This window comes from Dermacentor andersoni, chromosome 2 (genome assembly GCF_023375885.2).
Source record: "Dermacentor andersoni chromosome 2, qqDerAnde1_hic_scaffold, whole genome shotgun sequence".
Classification (NCBI taxonomy): Eukaryota; Metazoa; Arthropoda; class Arachnida; order Ixodida; family Ixodidae; genus Dermacentor; species Dermacentor andersoni.
The window spans coordinates 40,351,876-40,374,936 of record NC_092815.1 but is presented as its reverse complement, the minus strand read 5'-3'; the positions used below and the strand labels follow the sequence as shown (position 1 = coordinate 40,374,936).

The following is a 23,061-nucleotide window of genomic DNA, read 5'->3' as shown; positions in this document are numbered from 1 at the left end:
TACGTGCATTTGGTAACATGCTGTTCCCCTGTTTCATTACAGTCATTCATGGGTATGGTTCCCGAAATAATTGAAATCAGTTTATCATTTATAAGCTCCTCATTTGTCCTTATGTCTGATTGTGAATGGTATTTTATACCTGTGGCCACACACACACACACACACACAAACACACACACACACACACACACACACACACACACACACACACACACACACACACACACACACACACACACACACACACACACACACACACACACACACACACACACACACACACACACACACACACACACACGCGCACGCGCACGCGCACGCACACACACATATAGAAGCCTGATTTTTTGTTTACCCCAGCGGTACTCCGCGCAAACTTATTTCATGTTGCTTTAGAAATGAGCAAATATTCGATGTTGCATGCGACATTCGGTGCTTGTTTTTCTAGAATATTCGTATTCGATTAGAAAATTTCGCTATTCGAACCCCCATGATAATAACGAAATGTGTCGTCTACTCTTAGAAGTATTTGTATTCGCATCATAGTATTCAGTTCAATACAACCTCAACTCTACGCGTATATTATGAGAATAAAATTAACTGATATATGGCGCCTAACGAGGTATGCGTCTATTGACAGTTTATTTGCAGGCGTTCATTTTACATTTAAGCTGGTGTGAGTGCTTGAAAACTAATTACATATTTGCATAAGCGTACCACCCCCGTGCCGCGACTTACTCGAGATTCAAAAGTTTCGCGTGACCATTTACAAGCGTACAACTGTTACAGCATTAGGTTCGGAAACTCGGCAAGTTGGCGCGTAGTCATCTTGTCGTTTATGCATATCTCATGAAAAACGGATACTACATGACAGTGCATTGGCTCGATTTTAAGGAAAGTTATGCATATCTAACGCACATGATGAAGGAATATATGTGAAGCGAAGCTTTGGCGATACGGTTACATAAACGCTAGACAACTAATAGCGACGTTTGCAGGGCATACTCTGATTTGCGTTTAGATTATAGAGGGCAGTGACTCCTGTCTTGCTGGTGTCGAATAAACTGTTGGGAACCCTTTAGCATTGTGCGCCAGATTGCACAAGCTCTCGTCCTCCTTTTCGTTGCAGAAGTCGCACGTTCCGTCCGAATGAGCGGGTAGTCGCACGTATGGACTAAGTATGCACTGATGCAAGTGCACAGTACTGAAAGTACAACTTCACGCATGCAGCCTGATTTATTCCGAGCCTCCAGGTCGGGTAGCTTGATGTAGGTTTGAGTGGGTTGTTATTTTACGATTAAGTGTCACAGTGCAGGAAAGACGACATTCAAGATACCTGAAGTAACGACGAAAGGCTAAAATATTTTATTCTATAACAAATAACAATGAAAGCTCAATAAATATTGGAATGCATGCATAGCATGTATCGAAGTGACGCACGACGCCGCTCAAGTATTACGCCAGGCTGCACATGCCTTGCATGTGTGCCTGCAGAACCTGTCCGATCTGGCCGGCGATCCGCGCAGCCGGTCTGGCCGGTCTTCGGCAATGCTAACGCATTCGTATATGCGCGTCCGAGAGGTGCCAGTGAAAATCCAGGCACTGGTCGGCCGTCGGGTACAGCGTGCTCAGCTCAGCCGGCGCGCGTGCTCGAGGCAGCCTGGCAGAACCACGCGCCTTCCGCGTGGTTCTTGGTTCTTCAGCGTACTTGGGCACCCTGCGCGCCAGCACCAGCGCGGTGGTTGAGGACACGACTAGGCACAGGAACACGGCTGAGCACAGCGTCACCTCGGGCTCGGGCCGCTTCTCCATGCGAATCACCGTTGGCACTCACGACAAGATGCTCGGGATGGGCACCTGTTCGCGAGGGGAGCCGGTTTGCAATCGATCAGAGAGCGCATTTAAAAAAAAAATTGTATTGATAAAGAAAATATAGAAAGCCTTCAAGCGTCGCTTTTGAACCTGAACCAATGTCTCGGAGTTCGTTGACGTCATGCTATTTTAGCAACGTTCCAGCATTGGAAGACGGGCACTGGCGAAAGAGCAGCGACGCACGTATCGTTCATGTTCGACACTGCGTGCTTCGTGATGCAAAAAATCAGTCAACTGTTGTGACCATGGGCGTAAGTTCCCAGGATATATGTTATGCAGAAAGTGTTGTTCCCCATCTGTACGTGACTTCGTCGAGGCGTATTGGTTGGAGAAATTGTAAAATGTCGTCATTGAATTAATTAATGAAATTCTGGGGTTTCACGTGTCAAATACCAAGATATGATAATGAGGCACGTCGTAGTGGGGGACTCCGGAAATTTTGACCACTAGGTAATCTTTAACATTCCCCCAAAGCACGGGACACGGTAGTTTTTGCATTTTGCCCCCATGCATCGAAATGCCTAGAGCAGAAGGTTAAAAAATTGGGGTTGGGGGAGATGTTTTTATTACCCGAATAGAAAATTTATAGGAAGAAGCAACACTGAAGATGGCAAGCGTACGCGGAGGCGTGGTACCCATCAAAACATGCGTCGAGACAAACGACTGAAGTTACTGGCTGGCTGGTTATTTGCACAGAGCAAATAATTAGCCGCCTTAATGCAGCCGGTGTTTTGAACAATATGACTCACCCGGGTGCGCTCCACCTGCAAAAGACCCGTGAAGTGAAGGTCGGGCTCAAGTACACGCCTGTCCTGAAGACGTAGGCCTCCGTAGTGCTGCCGGCGTTTCGTACACGACGGCGTGTCACAGATCGAGAGCACGTGGAGCAGGTGAAATGAAATGAGTATCTTGTAAATGTGAATTAAAGTGTCTACTGTTACAGATTGTTGTTTGCTAACAAGCATAGTCCTTCTTTCTCTTCTTCTTCTCCTCTTCCATTGTAAACAGGGGACGTGGTCACTATAGGATATTTGGTGAAAGAATAATGCTAACATATAGCACACTTTCGGCCGTTTTTGAAGTTTTTGACTTAATACCTTCGAAAAAAAAAAAGAAAACCAAGGCGTATGCCCTTACACCAAGGCTGCTCCGGATGGAGATGCCTAGTCTGTAGAACCTTTACTTATGTAAATAATAATAATAATAATAATAATAATAATAATAATAATAATAATAATAATAATAATAATAATAATAATAATAATAATAATAATAATAATAATAATAATAATAATAAAGGCAACATGAAAGATGTTAGAAAAAGAGAAATTGTACTTCAGGGGGGATACGCCGTTTCTTCTCTTCTTACAATTTGATATTTATTTTGTTTCATTTCGGTGGTCTTGCGAAGATGGCGGTGCTTGTTCGGTTTCGCCAGCTTGGACTTCCACTCATTTGACCAGTAATTCTCTGTCCATGAGGCGTCTTCGCTGAGCTTTCGGTCGTTCGAAAGGCTTCAGGCCCAAGCTCTGCGAACATTCTTAGGCCTGCCACGGTGTGCATGGACTTCCAGCACCATAGTGAAATCGCGGACCTATCTAACTGAAGTTTACATGTCTTGTGAGAGGTCACCTACGACTACTTATACTCGACACACGCACACACCGTGCATTGTATTCAATTCAAGAAAGCTGCCGAAGCTGCACCTACTCAAGATGTCTCACTACTCAAAGGCATATAATTTCCTCAGGCTTCCTTCTACTTTATTCTACTCTATTCGATATTCTATTTTTCACTATTCCTTGCACTATATTCTGTGCGTGCACGCATGTACGTACTCTACATCTTGCGGTTCATTACAGGGGAATGGGCAAACTTATTATCCAGTCCTTGCAGTAATCAAATAGAGATATGCATTGATAATGCTGCTGAACAAATACTGTTCTTACTGCTAAGTTATATTTAAGGTAGTATTCATTGCTTACTTTTTGAAGTTATATCACTGCTAGAAATTATTTATCTTAAAATCCTGTAATATGTGCAACACTTTTTTATTATGTATTACTGCCAGTTCATAGCACCCATCATTTAATACTCGGGGTTTTTTGATGAGTTAAAGTTGCAGTTTTTGTTCATTTTAATTTAATTACATAAGCGCTTGCTTCTTGGCTGATCTTCCGTAGTGGGTAAGTGCCACTTATTGAGAACAAGAACAAGAATAATGGCGAGGTCGGTGTTGTTCGCTTCGCTTTTGTGCGCAAGCACCGACGCATGGATAGCCAGCATGTGGAAAGTTTACAGCGGGTGAGCATAGAAACATAGTCTTCCAAGCCGGATACAACAACGGTCAATGTGGAAATATACCGAGCGGCGTGTTTCGCCTTCAAGCTTACAATTTTGTTCTCGGGGGCTCCCCGCATAAGCTGCACTGTATTCAGTGACTTTGGTGCAACGTATTCTTCAGCCGCGAGGGTTCTATTGCGTGCTTCAGTAATCGCTTACGGCTCGTGCATATGCAAAACCGGTGTCGCAAGGCCTGCGTTTTGGAAGTGCCTATCAACGTTCAAGCATAACAAACGCCCCATCGACGACAGGAAGTTAAGCTACATTTGTCTGTTCTGCCTGAACGAGCTCTGCTTACCTTATAGCAAGATGGCGTTGCTTAATTAACGTTGTGAATCAAATTATGCATTTCCACATCGTATACATGACTGATAACGTGCTGTATACTTCAAGTAAGAATATGTGGTTAAAACTCTCGTGTACGCTGTTAATACGCATATAGCTCAACAGCGTGAGCTGAGAGCGAACGCTTAACGCCCTCGAGGATTTGCAAACTACAACTTCAGCCAATTCTGGAGTCTTCACAGAGCGCAATCGACCCCGCAGCAATTTACGTGAGGGCCGTTGGAAACCTTAAGAAGTCATCGAATGCTGCAGCGCGCCTGCCCACTTTACCGAGGCTTGCCGCAATTTGGATACTAATCAGGGACCTGGGAATTTCGCGGCACCCTGTTCAGGACTCTAACCGGTATTCAAACGAGGACTGCAGTCAGTTGATGCAAAGCCTCCACCTCGACACGCCCCCTCTCATCTGCCTGTACAGCGGCCTTCGAAAATCGCCCGCGCGTTCGCGACACGTGACACACTCGGGAGGGCGGAGGACGCGAACGAGCATGCATGCATGGACGGTACTTTCGCATCTGATTCTGAAAAATTCTCCCCACCAGTGACGTTGACGCGCACGCTGACGGCCATCTCGGCGAAGTTGGTGGCCCGCTGTTCCTGACGCCGCTCATCAACGCGGGCTCGCTGGACAAGGCGCGACACCTGAGCCGCGTAGGCCACCTGCTGGGCGACGCCAAGGCCACCGAGCTCTTCCCCAGTTACGCGGGCTTTCTCACCGTCAACAAAGAGCTATCGAGCAACATCTTTTTCTGGTTCTTTCCTGCCAAGGTAACACTGCGCGTGTCTGCCGCCACAATGCGTGCCACCTTGCTGCCCCTTGTCGCGCCTTAGGACAATTATTGGCGCTTGCGCCGTGTACATGCACTCACAGTCTGAACGGGGGCACATTTCACGGACGCACTGACGACAACGTCGTGCAGACACGTGTGCGAGCAAACAGCTGACGGAGATGAGTAGTGTTTGTCGTCAATATAAGGCAAAGGAAAATGGTGGAAGGAAACCGCGTGAGTGCCTCGATAGCTGCAATGTTTGCGTGGGATACACAACTGTGTGAAAACTATGCGATCCGTCGGATAGCGCCTTGAATATACGGCAGCCCCGACGACAGAAAGCTGATAGGTCACATCGGATGCAGTTGCTGCTATGGCTACTCGTGCACGCCCCGCGCACGAAACGTTTGTAGCAGGTACGTGCCTCGTGTTTACACAAGCTCGCACGCAAATTCGAAAAGTTCAAACGAGGTAGTAATCTGAATTTGGTGGATCGGACATCTTAGCCGGAGCTTGTTAAGAGCTAAAAAAGGCTATTTTTGAGTGCGCGCATACCGGCTGCGACCGTGCGGACAGCGCGATGTCGCGGGCGTTGGGCAGATGTATCAGCTAGGCAGCGTGACTACGTTGAGTGCGAGCACATTAAGCGTTGCTTGACGGTCTGTGTAGCTGCTTTCTTTCAGCGCCTTTCGGCTGCCAGTGACCAAAAGCTCATGGAGAATATGCATAAACTATGCGAGCAATTTGGTGCTTTCAGGACCAAAAAGCCATGTGCAGGAGTTTTCAACAGGCCTTTGGTAACAATGCCACGAGTCTATTCAACGCACTGCATTGTGGACCTGTCCGTAGACTACTGTGTAGTAATTTCGGGAAACTCAGCGAGTGGTACGTGTATGGGAAGTCAAACGGCCTGGTAATAGTAAGGTTTATTAAACATAGGTGGAGGCAGCGCCATCGATATTCCAGTGCATAATGCCACATGTAATGTCCCATGTCTATCGTGGTGGATATGGCTCAAGAAGTTAGCCACAAGAACCGCTTAACGCATGTGGGATATCTATACAGGATCCAGCGGGATCCCGCTCTGAGGCCACGGTTTAATTATAGTATGAGCTTTTCGTGTTTTACTGACAGAGGTCGGCCGTACCCTAACAAAGCTGTGTTCATCGCGCGGTGGTACTGAATGGCTGCTGACGCCGCAACGATGTTCGTTGCTTGAACGGTGTTGACGAAGCCTGGTGTGGTGTGGACGGTGACGTGAAATAGTCGGCTGGTGGACTGTCAGTGGTCGTCACCTTGTCGCTGTCATGGACTATAACTTCCTGTCGTTTACCGCGATCGTCTTGGTCAAAAATACAAGCACTGCTACAAGGCGGAGTTGAAAAGGTATAATGGTGAAGAGAGGTGTCAAGGTGAAGAAAACTACGCAGTAACTTACGAATTAAAATGATAAGGTTTAACGTCCCAAAACTGCACGGTGAGGTATGAGGGCTTCTCAATAACTTGAACAATTAGGGGTTCTTTAACGTGTAGGCAAAAGACGACAAACTAGCACTTATTGGATTCCGCCCCCATCGAAATGCGGCTGCGCTGCGGTCGGACACCGAACCCGCTACCTCGTGCTCAGCAGCACGACGCCGACGGCACTGGGCCACGGCGGTGGCCAATTTTACAGCTTAAAGAAGTTTATAGCGTAAAGCAACGGATTACTGGCAATAATAACCCTCCTAACTCATCGATGCTGCACTTATCTGCGCTTGTGAATTGTACCTCCCTGCAGGAGAAACCTGACGTGGCTCCCGTGGTTCTGTGGCTTCAGGGAGGTCCGGGCGGTTCCTCTATGTTCGGGCTGTTCCTGGAGCACGGGCCGTACCAAGTTGTCGAGGGTGGCTCCATTAGGCTGCGAAACACCACGTGGGCGCAACGCTACTCGATGCTGTACGTGGACAACCCGGTGGGCGCCGGTTTCAGCTTCACTTGGAACGAGAACGGCTACGCCCGGCACCAGCGGCACGTGGCACGGGACCTGCACGAGGCCCTGCAGCAATTCTTCACGCTTTTTCCTCGGTTCGCCACGAACGATTTTTACGTCGCGGGCGAGTCGTACGCAGGTACGCTTATTGTGCCACCCTATATCACAGGCAGGTAGCTTTACTGTAACTAAAAGGACGCGATAGAAAGCTTTGCTGTGGACTTGACGTACATCTTGGGCGCTATAACGTAAAACTGGGGCGCTATAACGTAAAACTATTCCAAACATTTCTATTGCAATTCTGCAATCAGCCTTCCGCGATTGGTCCAAAACTTTTTCGGGCCACCCCCACTTCAACTGTAGGTCACACGACGTCACGAAAACCGCGATAGCTCCCCATCTGATATGACGTGTACACACTGATTAAGCATGATTTGACAGAACAAAAAAAATAGTTATTTCTGATTCGACGCCTTTTCGGCACTAGCCCTCGGCTATTGGTCAAAAGTTTTCGGGCAGCACCCACTTCACCTGCCTGTCACGAGTCGTCACAAAACTGCAAAAACTCACCGCGTCAGAGTGACGTGTACGCGTCAAAGATGCATTAATATGCCGAACAAAACTGAATTTTCTTCTGAATAACCGCTGGCTGCCCCGTTCCGAAAGGAATAAAAGATGGCTGCTGCCGATCGCTGATGCACTAGCTACTCGCACCTGTCGGAGAGCATGGGTTTATTTGCGTATAATGAAACATATTGCGTAGCCGTGTAACGTTTTCGAGCACTTTCGGAACGTTTACGACCGCGTTCTGCCAACTCTTCTTTGGTGAGGATCCGTTTTAGTGTCATTCTTAAGCTTCCGTTGCATGCCGCCGCGATTGTCGACCAGCCACCGCCAGCTAAGTAAGGGAAAGCGGACCAATCGCAGACGCCGGCACCACCCTCTTCATCCAGTTATCAATATTCAGTGCAGTGGCTCGGCCCCATCGAATCCCTCTCCACTTCAGCGTGCTCCTCGCCTCTTGTCAGCCAATTAGATAAGACAAGCCGCTCAGTGTAGGCAATGTTATTCGTTTTTCAAGCAAACAAAAGTAACCTCCTATAAACGAGGAGAGCGTTTGATTGGTCTGCTTAGACAAACCTACGGGTGACCACCCGATGCTTGCGTCAGCGGTTACGTAAATTTGACGTCAGAAAATTGGAATAGAAACATATTGGAATAGTTTTACGTCATAGAGCCCCTGTTCCAAACTTTTCTATTCCAATTCTGTAATCAAACCTTTTTTGGACCACCCCCACTTCACCTATCTGTCACGCGACGTCACCTAAACCGCGATAGCTCCCGATCTGATAAGACGTGTACAGACTGATTATGCACGATTTGAACGAAAAAAGAAAAATAGTTATTTCTGATTCGATGCCTTTTCGCCATTAGCCCCCGGCTATTGGTCAAAAGATTTAGGGCTGCACCCACTTCACTTGCCTGTCACGCGACGTCACAAAACCGCAAAGAACTCACCACGTCAAAGTGACGTGTACGCGTTAAAGGTGCATTAATATGCCGAACAAAACTGAATTTTCTTCTGAATAGCCGCCGGCTGCCCCGTTCCGAAAGGAATAAAAGATGGCTGCCGCCGATCGCTCAGGCACTGGCTACTCGCACCTGCCGGAGAGCATGGGTTTATTTGCGTGCAATAAAAATTTTTGCACGGCCGTGTAACGTATTCAAGAACTTTCGGCATGTTTACGACCTGATTTTGCCAACTCTTCTTCGCTGAGGATCCGTTTTAGCGTCATTCTCAAGCTTCCGCTGCATGCCGCCACGATTTTCGACCAGCCACTGCAAGCTAACTAAGGGAAGGCGAACCAATCGCAGACGCCGGCACCACCTTCTTCGCCCGGTTATTGACTTTCAGTGCAGTGGCTCGGCCCTATCGAATCCCTCTCCACTTGAGCGTGCTCCTCGCCTCTTGTCAGCCAATTACATAAGACAAGCCGCTCAGTGTAGGCAATGTTATTCGTTTTTCAAGCAAACAAAAGTGAACTCCTTTGAACGAGGAGAGCGTTTGATTGGTCTGTTCAGACAACCCTGTGGGTGACCGCCCGGTGCTTGCGTTGACGGTTACGCAAATTTTGACTAGGAGATTGGAATAAAAATATATTGGAGTACTGTTACGTTATAGGGCCCCTTGTCTCTCATTTATTCCAAAGTCGTCTTCCTTTCTCCCCTCTCCAGGCTCCTGCGCTTCTTGATCTTCTATCAAAAGGCTCGTACCGCTTCACCCTTCCAGGTTTCTTTTGCTAACTCCTCCTCGGATAATTAATACTTGAAAACGTTTTTTACTGAAGCACATTCAACCTAGTCACGTTCACTGTTATGTCAGTCTTCAATATTCCTCTCTGGGCGACTGTTTGTCACAAAGACAAGACCATAAAATTTGGCATTGGTGTCTCTTACTTTTGTTCTATGCTAGAACGATGTCAGTTACTTGAATGTCAGGGATACTTCAGCGATGTCTCTTGCCGATATTTCCTTTCATTCGTTAACGGTATCTCTCCTCTGCGGTTTTTTCTTCTCCTCGGCGATCTTGAAGTTTTCTAAAAGCCACAAGTCAACGTCTGCCAGTCTCAATTTGTTCGTCTTAAACTCACCAACGGATGAAGTTTACAAAATAAGTGATACCTCTTCTTTAATGTGGAGTCGTCTACTTTGTGCTTGAATGATCCTCTTAAATTTACACATTTTAATTATGGCAATGTTTGTGAAGAATTCGAGTTCATAAATGCCAACTCTGCTTTCAACTATCACTAGAGCTCAGCTTTCTCCTCTAAAAGCAACAATTTTAATTTATATTGGTTCGGCGATTTTCTTATAAAAGCATTTCTGCGTTTCACATATATTTGAGTAGGAAATTTTGAGTTGCCCGCTGAGCTAATGGTTAAACACAAGTGGATCGCTGTGTTGGTCATACGTACCAAGTGCAATTTTGGCTCAGAATTCGAGGTTATGTAGCTGGATCTCGCGGATATTGTTTATTTAAAAAAATATTTTTTTCGCACTTTCGCAGGTCCCGCGCTCTGTAAACTTGGGCTCAGAAAACACATGTGTCATACGTGATTTGAGCACATATGATATGGATGACTTGTGTGGTATTCCTTGTGAAATATATGGGCTAGTCTACTTGTGTCCAGATGCTGTTCGCAGTCCTTCCGGTAATAATGTATCACGTATATCATATTGATCACAACAGACTGAATCTAACTGGAATTTACAAACGCAATTAGAAAACAATTCAAGAAGGAGAGTGTCTAATCAAGATTATATAGCTAACCCAGTGCCGATCCGAAGAATTAGGCCGAGTGGGCATGTGGCCAATAATCGACGCCATCTCCCATCACAGGTAAATACGTCACAGCTGTCGCGCACCTCATCGCCGCGACCCTTTACTCGCGAGTGCACATCAAGCTACGAGGGATCGCCGTCGGCAATGCCTGGCTGGACCCGGAGACGATGCTGGACTACGCGCAGTTCCTGTACCACATCGGTCTGGTGGACCGGAGGCAGGCGGACCACATCCAACGGGGAACTGAGAGGGCGATCGTGCTCGCCAGGCATGGCCGCTTCGTGGACGCTTTCAGCATAATGGACCACCTGCTGGAAGGCTTCGAGGCGGCCACTTCCTACTTCAAGAACGTCAGTGGCATCGTCACGCCCTACAACTTCCTGCAGGCCGAAGAGCGGACGCGACGTGACATAGAACTGTACAGGTATAGTCAGAACCGACATCATATAGTCTGTAAACCGAGATACAGCAACTGCAAGCGATGTAGAGATCGAATGTGGTCATTCTCCTTTATTAGCCGGGGTTGCTGACAGTGACTTTGAGGTGGTTGACATGTCACCGAGCGATCACAAACGATGCAAGAGTAGATGCTTTGCGTCTGCGGTGGCCTTTAAGCGCAGAGTGCGTGTGCCGCGACACACCACGTCCAAGGACAACGCTTGCACTAGACAACCTCACAGAAAGAAAGGCTATATTATAATTTGTTTCATAGCCGTAAATATTAATGAAGACTTGATTACATTTGCGCACAAGTATTTGCAAATGGATCGTGGGGGGCTAGACACAGCCTGGCCTCACTTCACATATGCCCTGTGTCTGAATGTGCACTGTATCGTTATGCAGGGCTCCAGACGCTGACATCGGCCTGTCTGCCTTCACTCTGGGTAGAGTGCGATGTACTTCAAAGCCACGTATTCTAGCGCGCAGTCATGAATGGCTCGATGCGTGAACGAGCATTTGCGACCTGTACAGAAATGCTAGAAAGTGATCAGCAGAATGCAAACAACGGCAGCCCCCGCCTCTAGCCAACGTTTCAACAACTGTCAGCATCAGCAACAGCCTATCTTTATGTCTACTGCAGGACGAAAGCCTCTCTCAGCGATCTCCAATTATCCGTGTCTTCCGCTAGCTGATTCCAGCTTGCGCCACAAAATTTCCTAATTTCATCACTCCAACTAATCTTATGCCGTCCTCGACTGCGTTTCCCATTCTGTAACCCTAATGGTCCACCTGTTATCTGCCCTACGCATTACATGGTCTGCCAGCTCCATTTGTTTCTCTTAGTGTGAACTAGAATATCGGCTATCCCCGTTTGCTCTCTGATCCACACCGCGCTCTTCCCGTCTCTTAACGTTACGATTAACGTTTTTCTTTCCATCGCTCCTTGCACGGTCCTTAACTTGCTCTCGAGTTTCTTTTTTAACCTCCAAGTTTCTGCGCCGTATGTTAGCGCCGCTGCAATACAACGATTGCGAACTTTTCTTTTCAACGGTAGTGGTAAACTCCCAGTCGTGATTTGGTAATGCCCGCCGTATGCATTCCAACTGTACGTGCCTTCATAAAATCACGACAAAAAAAAAAAAAGAATATTGGAGTTTAACGTCCCGAAACTGCATAGCGAATTATGAGGCACGCCGTTGTGGAGGGCTCCGAAAAATTTTTGACCACATCGGGTCCTTGAGCGTGCACACAAAGCACGGAACACGAGAGTTTTTTGCGTTTTTTCACCATCAGCCGGTAATCGCGAACTCGCGACTTGAGCAGCGCAACAGCCATTGAGCCACGGCACAGAGTGCCCCGACGAAGCCCCCTTGCCTAAAACGTATACGTTCCGGGCTGAGCTACCACCCGCAGCGTTGACGCATGGCTGTTCTGCTGCTGAGCACGAGGTCGCGGGTTCGATTCCCGACTGCGGCGGCAGCATTCCGATGCAATTTTAAATGCAAAGGCGCTCATGAACCGTGCTTTGCGTGTACTCTGAAGAACCCCAGGTGGTAGAAATTAATGCGGAGCCCCCCGCTGCAGCGTCTCTCATACCTTCGGCAGTGTTTTCTGGGGACATTAAAATCAATCAATCAATCAATCAATCAATCAATCAATCAATCAATCAATCAATCAATCAATCAATCAATCAATCAATCAATCAATCAATCAATCAATCAATCAATCAATCAATCAATCAATCAATCAATCAATCAATCAATCAATCAAACTGAGGCTTCCCTTGTTAATCTGTCGATCACTGTTGGTCCCTTCGAATCTTCGTCTTGCGGCAGACACCTCTGTCGAAATGAGAGCGGCTATACTTTGTACCGGAGCGTCTCTCCTCGTGTGCTTCGTCACCGCGGCCGCTCCACTGGGCGCAGGTCGTTCATGGCAACGCCGGAATTCAGGAGGGCCGTGCACGTAGGCAACGTGGCGTTCAACAGCGGCCGCGAAGTGGCTTCGCATCTCCTGGCCGACGTCATGCGGTCCGTGAAGCCCTCGTTCGTCTCGCTTCTCGAGAGGGACTGCCGGGTGCTCGTCTACAGCGGCCAGCTGGACGCGGTCGTCCCGCATTCGCTCGCGGCCAACTTCCTCGGCAGCCTGCAGTGGTCGGGGACGGAGTCCTTCGACGCCGCCCGCCGCAGGGTGTGGAGGGCGCACGGCGGCTCCGGCGTAGCCGGCTACGTCAAGAGAGCCGGCAACCTGTTCCAAGTGGTGGTCATGGGCGCGGGACACTTTGTGGCGTACGATCAACCGGAAGCGGCACTGGACATGATGTCGAGGTTCATAAACGGCAGTTCTTTTGAGTAGCACGCAACAGCCTGGGAAGGGACGCCGCGCGCGCTTGACATTTGTAAAGTGCTCATTTCGTTTATTTTACCTTAAGGGCCCGTAGGCATTACATAAGGCATTACGCAATTTATGCCTATATTTCAGCATATATTTATCATATATTTCTATGCTCGTAGCAATAAATGATGCCATTGAATGACGCATGCGGTATTTTCTATTTGTCGTCTTCATGGTAAATCAATCGGAATGGCAATGTCGGAGGGGATATTTCTGAAAGCTCTGCCCGTAGTTAATTGACAATAAAAACATATTCAGGGTGTCTACCAACCGGGAAAACCGGGAAAACCGGGAAAACCGGGAATTCTCAGGGATATTGAATAGACCGGAAATAGGAAAAACTAAGAGAATTTGTGCTTCTATCAGAGAAAATTAGCTGTAATTTTATTGAAAGGGAACGAAAGTCGCGGTAATGCTGGCTCGAGTAGCAGAGAGGAATCGCAACGAATCTACTTTGACGCCGTGTCGTCGGCTGGAGGAGTTGCCAGTGCACAGTCAACCCCCGACTTTCCAGACGCCCTATAATTCGAACAGCTTCGCGGCTCCGCCACGTATACCCTATAGAGTCAATGTATAAGAAGGTCGGAAATTTCGGACGCAAGAGCCCTTGGCCGTCCGACTTTCCAGACTTTTTGCCGTGACCGCAGGTCCAAAACGGCACTAATCAAAACTTAACTGAATACCGGTAAGCGCAATGCCAAGACGGGACAGAAGATAGACACAGAAGCACAGGACAATCGCTCACTCGCAAATAAATTTTATTCTGAAGACTTCACCTACTTAAGTAAACAGCATACCAGGATCGCGCAAGCGTACTGCTCATCAAGTATTCAGTTAAGCATGAACCAACTAGCCCAGCAACAAATTTTATTAATCAAAGCCACCACTGCCGCCGTGGTAAACGCTAGGCCTAGCTGCCTCAACGTTCGCTATTAAGCTTCTTGACTTTCGGCGCCGTGTTTTTCATTGAAAGAATTCGCCGCTCTAAGCAATGGCACCGACTCCGTCTTTGTGGTCCTCGCGATTGGCTTCGAAGCTCAGAAAGCACGACGCGTTGCATCATGCCAGTTTCCGAAAGTCAGCTTCGCCTCAATACAAACATGTTACGCGGCGAAGCATACGCAAAAGTATTGCGGTGAAGCATAACAAACGTGGGGAAAGGGTAATTATCACGGGACACAGTATTCCTTAATTATGCACGTGTCCATCAGCCATCTCCTGTCACAGTACGGGCACCGCTATGCATAATAAATGTACTGGTAAGCCTTTTCCGATGTGCCTGCGGCGATTTGAGCCCATAACGGCAGTAAAAGACATGCATTCATTTTTCCGAACTGCCCGATTTTACGGACGTTTTCGCGGCCCCTAGGGAGACCGAAAAATCGGGCGTTGACTGTACAATTGACGAAAAGGATGCTTCAAATGGTCCGTAGGGCGAACGCGCGATGGAAGGAGGACGAGAACAGAAAGGATCGACGCATTCAGGAGTGAACGGAAAAGGAGGTGCGCCGCCATTTATTTCAAGTAGCTTCAGCTAAAAAAACTAATTATTGGCTGACGCCGAGATGCAGATGTCCCTCATACAAATCAAAATAAGCTTTTTACAGCAGTGAAACGGAACACTGAGGCGTTGTACGCGGGCTGACGGTATGTTAGGACAGTTGAGGTTGACACACCAGATGTTGATCTCACTTGTGACAAAGATCTGGCCTCATACCAATGAGCTTGCTTATCAGGTGATAAAAATAGCTCATATCCCCTTCAATGCCGGCGTCCACATTTGTGGACGCGACCTATTTTTGCCATTTCTGTGCAGTGGTAGCAAGGATTAGAACACAAACATTAAGCTTAGGGCAAATTGAATATTATGATAACCTAAAAAACTTCAACTTTGCTTATGAGTGATATGTATCGTTACAGAGTATCGCTTTGGTGAAGGCACTACCATGTTTTACGTGACGCTTGACGTGGGGCGCGTTGGTAGCTACCTTGAAATATCTTTTTTTCTTTCTTGAAATGCTTGAGGTTAATGAATAACTTGTGCATGTAATTCGAGCGGGGGATTTAATCCTTTTTATGAAGAAACGTAGCATGACTGACTTTACAATATTCAAACATTTAGTTACTCTGTAATTATAATGACTCATCATAAAATGCTCCAAGTCCTTCTGCCACCTTGATTTGCTTTCACTAGAGTCTAAAGCACCACGTATGTCTCACGCATATGTGTCGACAGTCGATCATAATTCGTGACTGAAGTGGATATTCGAAAATATTTGTTTCTGTATGCATCGCCTTTTTATTCGTATTTGAGAATGTTCGACTCTATTTGCGATGAGTCTACCGTATATATTCAAAGATATCTTATTCGCTTTGCATTTTACTAATCCCTCCCTTCGGATTTTTTTTTTGAATAAAATATATGCTACTCCTTACTATTAAAACTAGATTAAGTCGTTTTTTCTTAATTTTTTAACATGCTTAATATAGTCCGATACAACTTAAGTCTGCAGTGAAGCCCCGCCCACGCCCTCATAACCACCAGTCACCGTTCCTCCGCGAGGCTGCAAATAGTTCGTACTTCAAACTTTTCCTCTTACCTAAATAAGGTGGTAACCACAAAAATAAAGATATAAGCGCGTAATTTTATACGTTTTCACTCGTGTGTTATAGTGAAACGGCGAAAGCCTTTATTGAACTAAAATAAAACGCTTGCTTCGCTGTAACTATTTGCTGTCAAGTTTCACTTCAGTTGGCAGTGAAGTTTCACGAGTAAAACGGGCTCAGTAATGAAATTAACTGTACCGAGGACTTTTGAAGAATGAAATGCTCAGACTCCACACACTTTGTCCATGTCTGTTGCACACCTCATCGCTTCCGCCGATGAAAAAGACCCTTCAAGAACAGCAGACGCTCCGGAAGTATCAAGTACGACGCTATTTCGGAAACGTCGCATGATGACGACTTTGCTTGCTTCTGTGATTGGCTAGCGGAGTAACAACGCCGCGCGGTCCGTGTGCCTTGCTTGCCGACTGCTGTTTTTTTTTTTAAGTTGTATCCTACTACAGAGAATGACAGCATCGGGCGACATAGTGTCAGCCTGTCTTGAGGTAAAACAAAGTTCTGTGTCACTCAGGAAGTTTTGCAAAGGCACTCATGGAAAACCTGGAAAACTCAGGAAATTTGGAAATGTCAACTTGGCAGACCCCTTGGTTCTACTTTCAGCGAACGTCAGCAGAAAACAGCGGAAAGTCAGTTTCGTGCTAGAAACGCAGTGCATGGTAGCTCAATTAGTGAATAAAAAAAGCGCATGCTCACGTATATTCAGTAAAGTTGTATTATATATAGTTGTATCAAGCATCTGGTGATCACGACTGAATGCCACCTGCTGAAGTAATAATGTAACCAATGCTGCAAACCACGAACTGCTAGTGAGATACAGAATACTGCGTAACGTTCTTTCGAAAGAGTTTGCAGCTTTTGTCCTCCGTCGGCAATGACGCACTTCTCTGAGATCTCGTGTTTGATACCTGTCAATGTTGCATTGGGGGTTTCTTTCCTATAGAGTGTCAGCATGTTGCAGGGAATATTTCAGTACTGTTGTGCGGTGCTTTGCAATGATCATATCGCTGGGCTCACTGATATGCGTATCACATTTTCTCATTCGTGTCTCATTGGTTTTGCAACGATGGCTGGTATAGGAACACCAAGGCTGCATTCACGCAGTCCCTATAGGACGTCGTCGTAGGTCGTCGACAGTGATTATCATGATGTCGTCAAGAGAACGATAAATTGTTTACAAAAGAAGACAGCTCAGCCGTTATTGAACATGTGACCTTCACTTCCGAAGACTGGCGCTCCAACTGCTCTAACTACTCCACCAGGACATCATTGCTTTTTGTTGCTTTTTTCTTACCGTGGCAAACGGATTGCGCACGAACTTGGTAATTAGCGAAGTTTGCGTACACGTTATCGGTTAAAATTAAATCGTGGGGTTTTGCGTGCCAAAACCAGCAGGTTTGATCTCGCGACCTCGGGCTTAGCAGGCCAACGCTAAAGTCGCTAAGCAACTACGGCGGGTACACATTGATAGCGAATGCGAGTACGTGGCAAGAAACAAAGCTGCGAGGCGCGTGCCTGAGTTAACGCGGAGGCAGCTGTCAGTCCCGTTTAGAGCAATTTTTGTCAGATTCGCCCTTTAGGTGGAGCGTAACGTCCCACTGTAATGCAATTTCGAAGAAGTCATCGGCTCAGCCTTTCTGAATCTATCGAACGAGCGCGGTCATAAGACGTTTTCACAAAACACTCGGCAACTATAGAGCCTGTCAAAATACGTCAACATTAGTTCAGCGTTACGATGTAAGTGTAGATATTCGTTAACTAATATGTAGGCCAATGAGCAACATGATATCGGCACATCATCATATGGTGATCCGAGGTATCGAATGTTTTTTAAAAAGCTAATATTGCTTGATACAGCGTAGAAACATCATCACCGAGAGCAGTAATTTGCTATCTATATCATGGCTGTAACTGTTCTACACGCTGGGCGAAATTGATCTTCTCTTAGTGCGTCGACACTCAAAAACTGCCTTTGGCTTTCTATATAGCCCACGTCGTGATAATAACAAATTAGCATTAGAATAATGCGACAGTCTGTGCTTCACAGTAGGTCTGCAGGTATTTGTGGCTTCACAGTCAAGGAATTTTTCAGCGGCAACTTAGCTTAGTGGGCGACACATAATAGCAGTCGTTCGCGCCTGGAAACGTTTTAGACGGAACCAGAACGGAGCGGCCAGCAGGAAAAGCTTACACGTGCAGTGCCACACGTGTCCGCGTTTCGTGCGCGCTGCCACGTGACTTGCCTGCAAACAGTTCCAGCGACGGCGCAATGAGCAGTCAGTGATCTTTATTTAAGTCCTGAGGAGCGACTCCGAAACCCCCTTACGGAGGAGGAGCCGAGCGCACCACTTGCTCCGCGACGGCCATTTACAAAGAATCACACACTTCTTCAGGAGAACGTTCGCTCACAGTTGCCGTGTCAGCCGACTCAAACATGCACGGCTTATAGTCTGCGTATCTTAACGACGAACAAAGTGTTCTTCCCCCCCCCCCCCCCCTGCTTTCTTATTTCTGAGTTAACGCTTGCATTTTCTTGCGTACACTGCTGTTCTCTATTCTGTTTTCTGTTTCTGTTTCTTTTTACCGATGCAAGAAACGCAGCGCTGGTAAGCGTCTCATGCTCCGAAACGTTCGATTCAATAAATTTTGGCTGGTGTTATCTCAGATGATGCCAAACCATGTTTACCATTGAACGTACTACAGGTCGTTGTAGTTCACGTACAGGCGGATCAGATTGAAGGGATTCCGGCGACGAAGTGCTCTTAGTGTTTATTTATTAGCTCCTATATATGTATACGCCGACGCCGTTGATAATTCGTTCTACCACATTAGCGCATGAAGAAAGGACACCGTTATGACTTTCAAAAACAGACAAAAGAAAACAACACTAATGGCGTCTCTGAACGACATATTGATCCCATTGTTTCGCGGAACCGCTGTTGAGATCGCGTGGTATATACCATAGAGGGTAATAACACACCTGTCCATTGGCTAGCGGATCCGCATCTATATTTATATATTCTTGCGAGGTATTTACAATGAGGACATAAGCGATAGCTGAAAGAATAACCGCGAAGAAGTTTTGAATGACTGCCGAAACGTCGTTAATAAAGAGCGGGAAGAGAAGAGGGCCCAGGACAGGCCTTTGAGGAACTCCACTTGTAACCGCATGAAGTTCTGACGACTGACCATTTACGCTAACTTAGCAGTACCGGTCGCGTCGGTAGCTTCTTATCAGCGCTGTGACAGAGTGGTGCAGATCAAGGTGTGTCAACCTTTGAAGGAGTATTTTGTGGCACACAACATCAAACTCCTTATTGGGGTTAAAATGATATCCAGCTGTCCGTTCTTATACACTGCTTGAGAGGCATGAATCATAAAGCTAACGAGGTTGGTAGTTCTAGGGCATCCCGGTATGAATCCATGCTGCTGAGGAATGATAGTATATTTAATAGAGGATGAAATTATTGAGTGCAGAGTTGAATAATTTAGATGCTGCACATAGGAGAGAAATAGGTCTGTAGTTACTCGCAGCAGCTTTTACCCTTGACTTAAAGACGGGAACGACCCGCTCTGTTTTCCAAGCCTTTGGGAATGTATTCGTCTTTAAAGCAGAATTAAAAATAGCAGTGAGCACTGGAACAAGTGAGGACCCGTACGTCTTAATCAAAGCACACGGAATGTCATCAGGAACCTACAAAAGAAAGGGGGGGTTTTAAGCGTTTGATGCTTTTAAAGACAAGTTCCTCTGAGACCGATAAACTTGAATCCAGGAAAGGGTGACTAGAAAACTAAAAAAACTCCGTCACTGTACCCTTCACCGTACACAAACCCGAAGTGTATAGGCGAAGCCGCCCGCAATATATGGAACAGGTTGGATGTCGCCGCTAATTAGAGAGATATTTTGTTTATTATTTTTGCATGACTATTCACGAACGTGACTCTTGAAAGACTTTGAATTTTTAGAAGCACTAGCTTCCACGTGTGCTATATAGATGGAATGATCACGTTTGTAAAGACGTTTAGAGAGTGCCCTGCACATTTTGAAATCTATATGCCAGTGCTCCTGATTTGATGTGTACGCTGTGCCTTCCTGCAAGCACGGTCTTTAAGCTTCAAAGCTGCACATGTATTCAGTTCAACAGAGAAGCAGTGGGGAAATTTAGAGTGAAGTAGTAAAGGCAAGGCGCAGAAGACCAGGACTTGGTTGTGAGTGGCGCCGGTCCTGTCGTTTGTGTTCTTCTTGAGTCGTGGTCTTCTGCGCCTTGCCTTTACTACTTCAAGCATGAACCAACTAGCCCAAGCAAGAGTTTTACTTGAGCAAATTTAGAGTGTTTAGCCCCTTTTAGTAGTACAAAGTTCTTCCTTCCATCGTGAATAATATTCGTGGATACCGTGACTTAGTCATTAACATCTCTTAGTTCTACTACTGAAGACCAGTGCGCATTATTAAGATGGTGGTAGAGACCCACGTAATCTCCGCTTGAGAAATTAAAAGACCGAGGTATTGCTGTGTCCTGTAATCTCCTGCTACTATAGGTATCGAGAACTGTAATAAAATACGAAGTGGGGGATGATATTTATCTGGCTGAAATAGGGGAACATTGCCACATGACACATTCACAGCTTCTGCATTACTAAGGCACAGGTCTAGTACAGTGCCACAAGAGTTTAGGATATTGTTAAATTGGCACAGAGATGTAAAAGATATAACATCAAGTAACGAGTTGCACTTGACAGATAAGTAAAAAGAATGGACTGAAATTTCACCAGTCTGCCAGGAAATGCCAGGGGGATTAAAATCACCAATTAAGAGTATTTTATACTTAGCCTAGGCCGATGTAACATTTTCAATAGTGGCTAGAATAGTCCTGTACATCTCAATATTCATATAAGGCGCAACATAGAAATTCCCTAGCCTATTACTACCGGCACCAAAAATTTCCGCCCAGACACATTCTAAATCAGGGCGCCGAACGGATCTGAATGCATCGATTGATCGCAACCAGGACCCCACCGCCCTTTTATTTCGGTGAAGAAGGATCGCGGTCTCGTCGGAAAACTTGGTAAGTGGGCGGTAAGTATGAACTAGATGGTATTTCAGGGCAAAACCAGGTCTCTGTTAAGGCAATGATGACGAAACAAGATGAAATGACGTTAGAGAAAAATTTGTTCACCTTTGTGCGTAATCCACGAACATTATGATAGAAAACTCTCTCATCACTAATCCTTTTTTTCATCTCGCTGAACATGTTTCAATATCATAGTATCGTAAAGTTCTCCTCTGAAGGGCTTGTAGAAGCAAGAGCGCGGTCACAGTGATGGATCCCTTAGACGCTGATAGCAGTCATCATTAACTGACACATGATATGACGCGTAGGAATCGTACTTGGTTTTTAGTCGAGTGCAAAACAGGGTTTTGCAAACCAAGTGCTGATAGGTGGGCGTCGAGCTGTAAGGGATAGGTGTCAAGCGCAAGCTTTGTCACAGAGATAGCCCGAGGGCGCACATAGCGAGAAGCAGCAACAATCCCAATGGTGTCAAAACTGCCAGCACTCAGTGTTGGCTATCGCTTCAACGCTGGCTGACTGGTAGGTGACAGGTCCACTGAAGCAGATAGGCGCAGCAACTGGTCAGCAGCGAGAGCTTTCGACGAAGCAGGCCGATCCAGTGCAGGAGGTAAGCGCGGCAGATGGTCAGCGGTCTTCGGCAAAGCCGTCCGCACAGCATGCGTCGTTGCCTTGGACGGGTGTGCCGGCGGCGCAGCAGCAGAAGTGAGCGACGACAGCTAGCGCTCTTTGGCAAGCTTGTGTCGTAGAACGCGCACCTCGGCTCGAAGAGCGCCCATAGCTTCGGCTTGCTGTGCTGTGCGGATGCCTGCGCGCTTTCGCTGCGCAACCTTTCGCTGCCTTATCATTCCGCAGCTGCGCCACTGCGTCGCTGAGGTATACGGTATTCTCTCAAGCGCCTGAAGGAGAAGGCCGCGAAGGGAGGTCAGGTCAACGACAGCGTCAGAGACACGGAGGACGGTCAGGTGAACGACTGCATCGGAATCCGTCTCGTTGGGAGCACAGTGGGGTGACGCGGCCACCGATGGGGAGGCTAGCATGTTGATGCCGCTAAGCCTACCCGCGGAAATGTCGGTTTCCTCGCACAAGTTACAGTTGAATGCCTGCTCACCCGACTTCAGCAGCTCGAGGTCGTTGTCTGGCTGCACAATAAACTTCGCGTGTGTGCGTTTTCCGCAAGAAATACAGCGAAAGAATTGCTAATTGCCGAAAAAGGCCGGGCGCACAAAATAGAGGTGTCCTTACTTGGCGCCACCTTGGAAAAAAATAGTAATAATAAATCAAAATGCGTCGTTTCAAGTCGGTGGGTATACTGGAATCGTTGGTGAACAGAACATGGACTCAGGAGCAGGAGGTGTTGCCATATACGCAAAGGACAAAATGCATGTACTACAACCACACACCCTTAACTCCTAAGAGCACAATGCCATCGACTGTTGGGATGTGTGTGCCGTACAAACGAAAGACGGAATTGCAATATCCACTGTGTATATATATCCAGGCACACCAAAGTGTGATATCGAGAAGTTCATGACCACGGACTTTGCATGGATTAGCCGTGATGACACTACCCCTGTGATCACCATTGGAGACTTCAATGTGGGTATTTCAAAACCAGCAAGAAATAGTTCACTGAGTATGTGCTAGAAGAGTTTTGTTTGAAGTGCCACACCAGTCCAAGTCGATCGACTAAGCGCAACAACGGTCGTGTATAGATTTAACTTTGGCCAAGATTCTGCCTAAGGCTGTAACCGAACTAATCTGTATATATCATAGTAATCACAAAACTGTCGTCACAACCATTACCAAATGATGAAAATAATACATGTTGCTTCCTACTTCTTGGTTCCACTGTAAGATCCCGGGGTGTGACATTTAGGGCGACGGTGA

At 46.7% G+C, this 23,061-nt stretch overlaps 1 long non-coding RNA gene across 1 annotated transcript; it reads right to left on the bottom strand.

Moving 5' to 3' along the window:
• Window positions 1-1,341: 1,341 nt before the first annotated feature.
• LOC129387737 (uncharacterized) lies at window positions 1,342-22,018 on the bottom strand. Its single transcript, XR_011892508.1, has 2 exons — window positions 21,280-22,018; window positions 1,342-1,857 (listed from the first exon to the last, which is right to left on the bottom strand). It is a non-coding gene; the product is annotated as an uncharacterized lncRNA (long non-coding RNA).
• Between the last annotated feature and the right edge of the window lie 1,043 nt (window positions 22,019-23,061).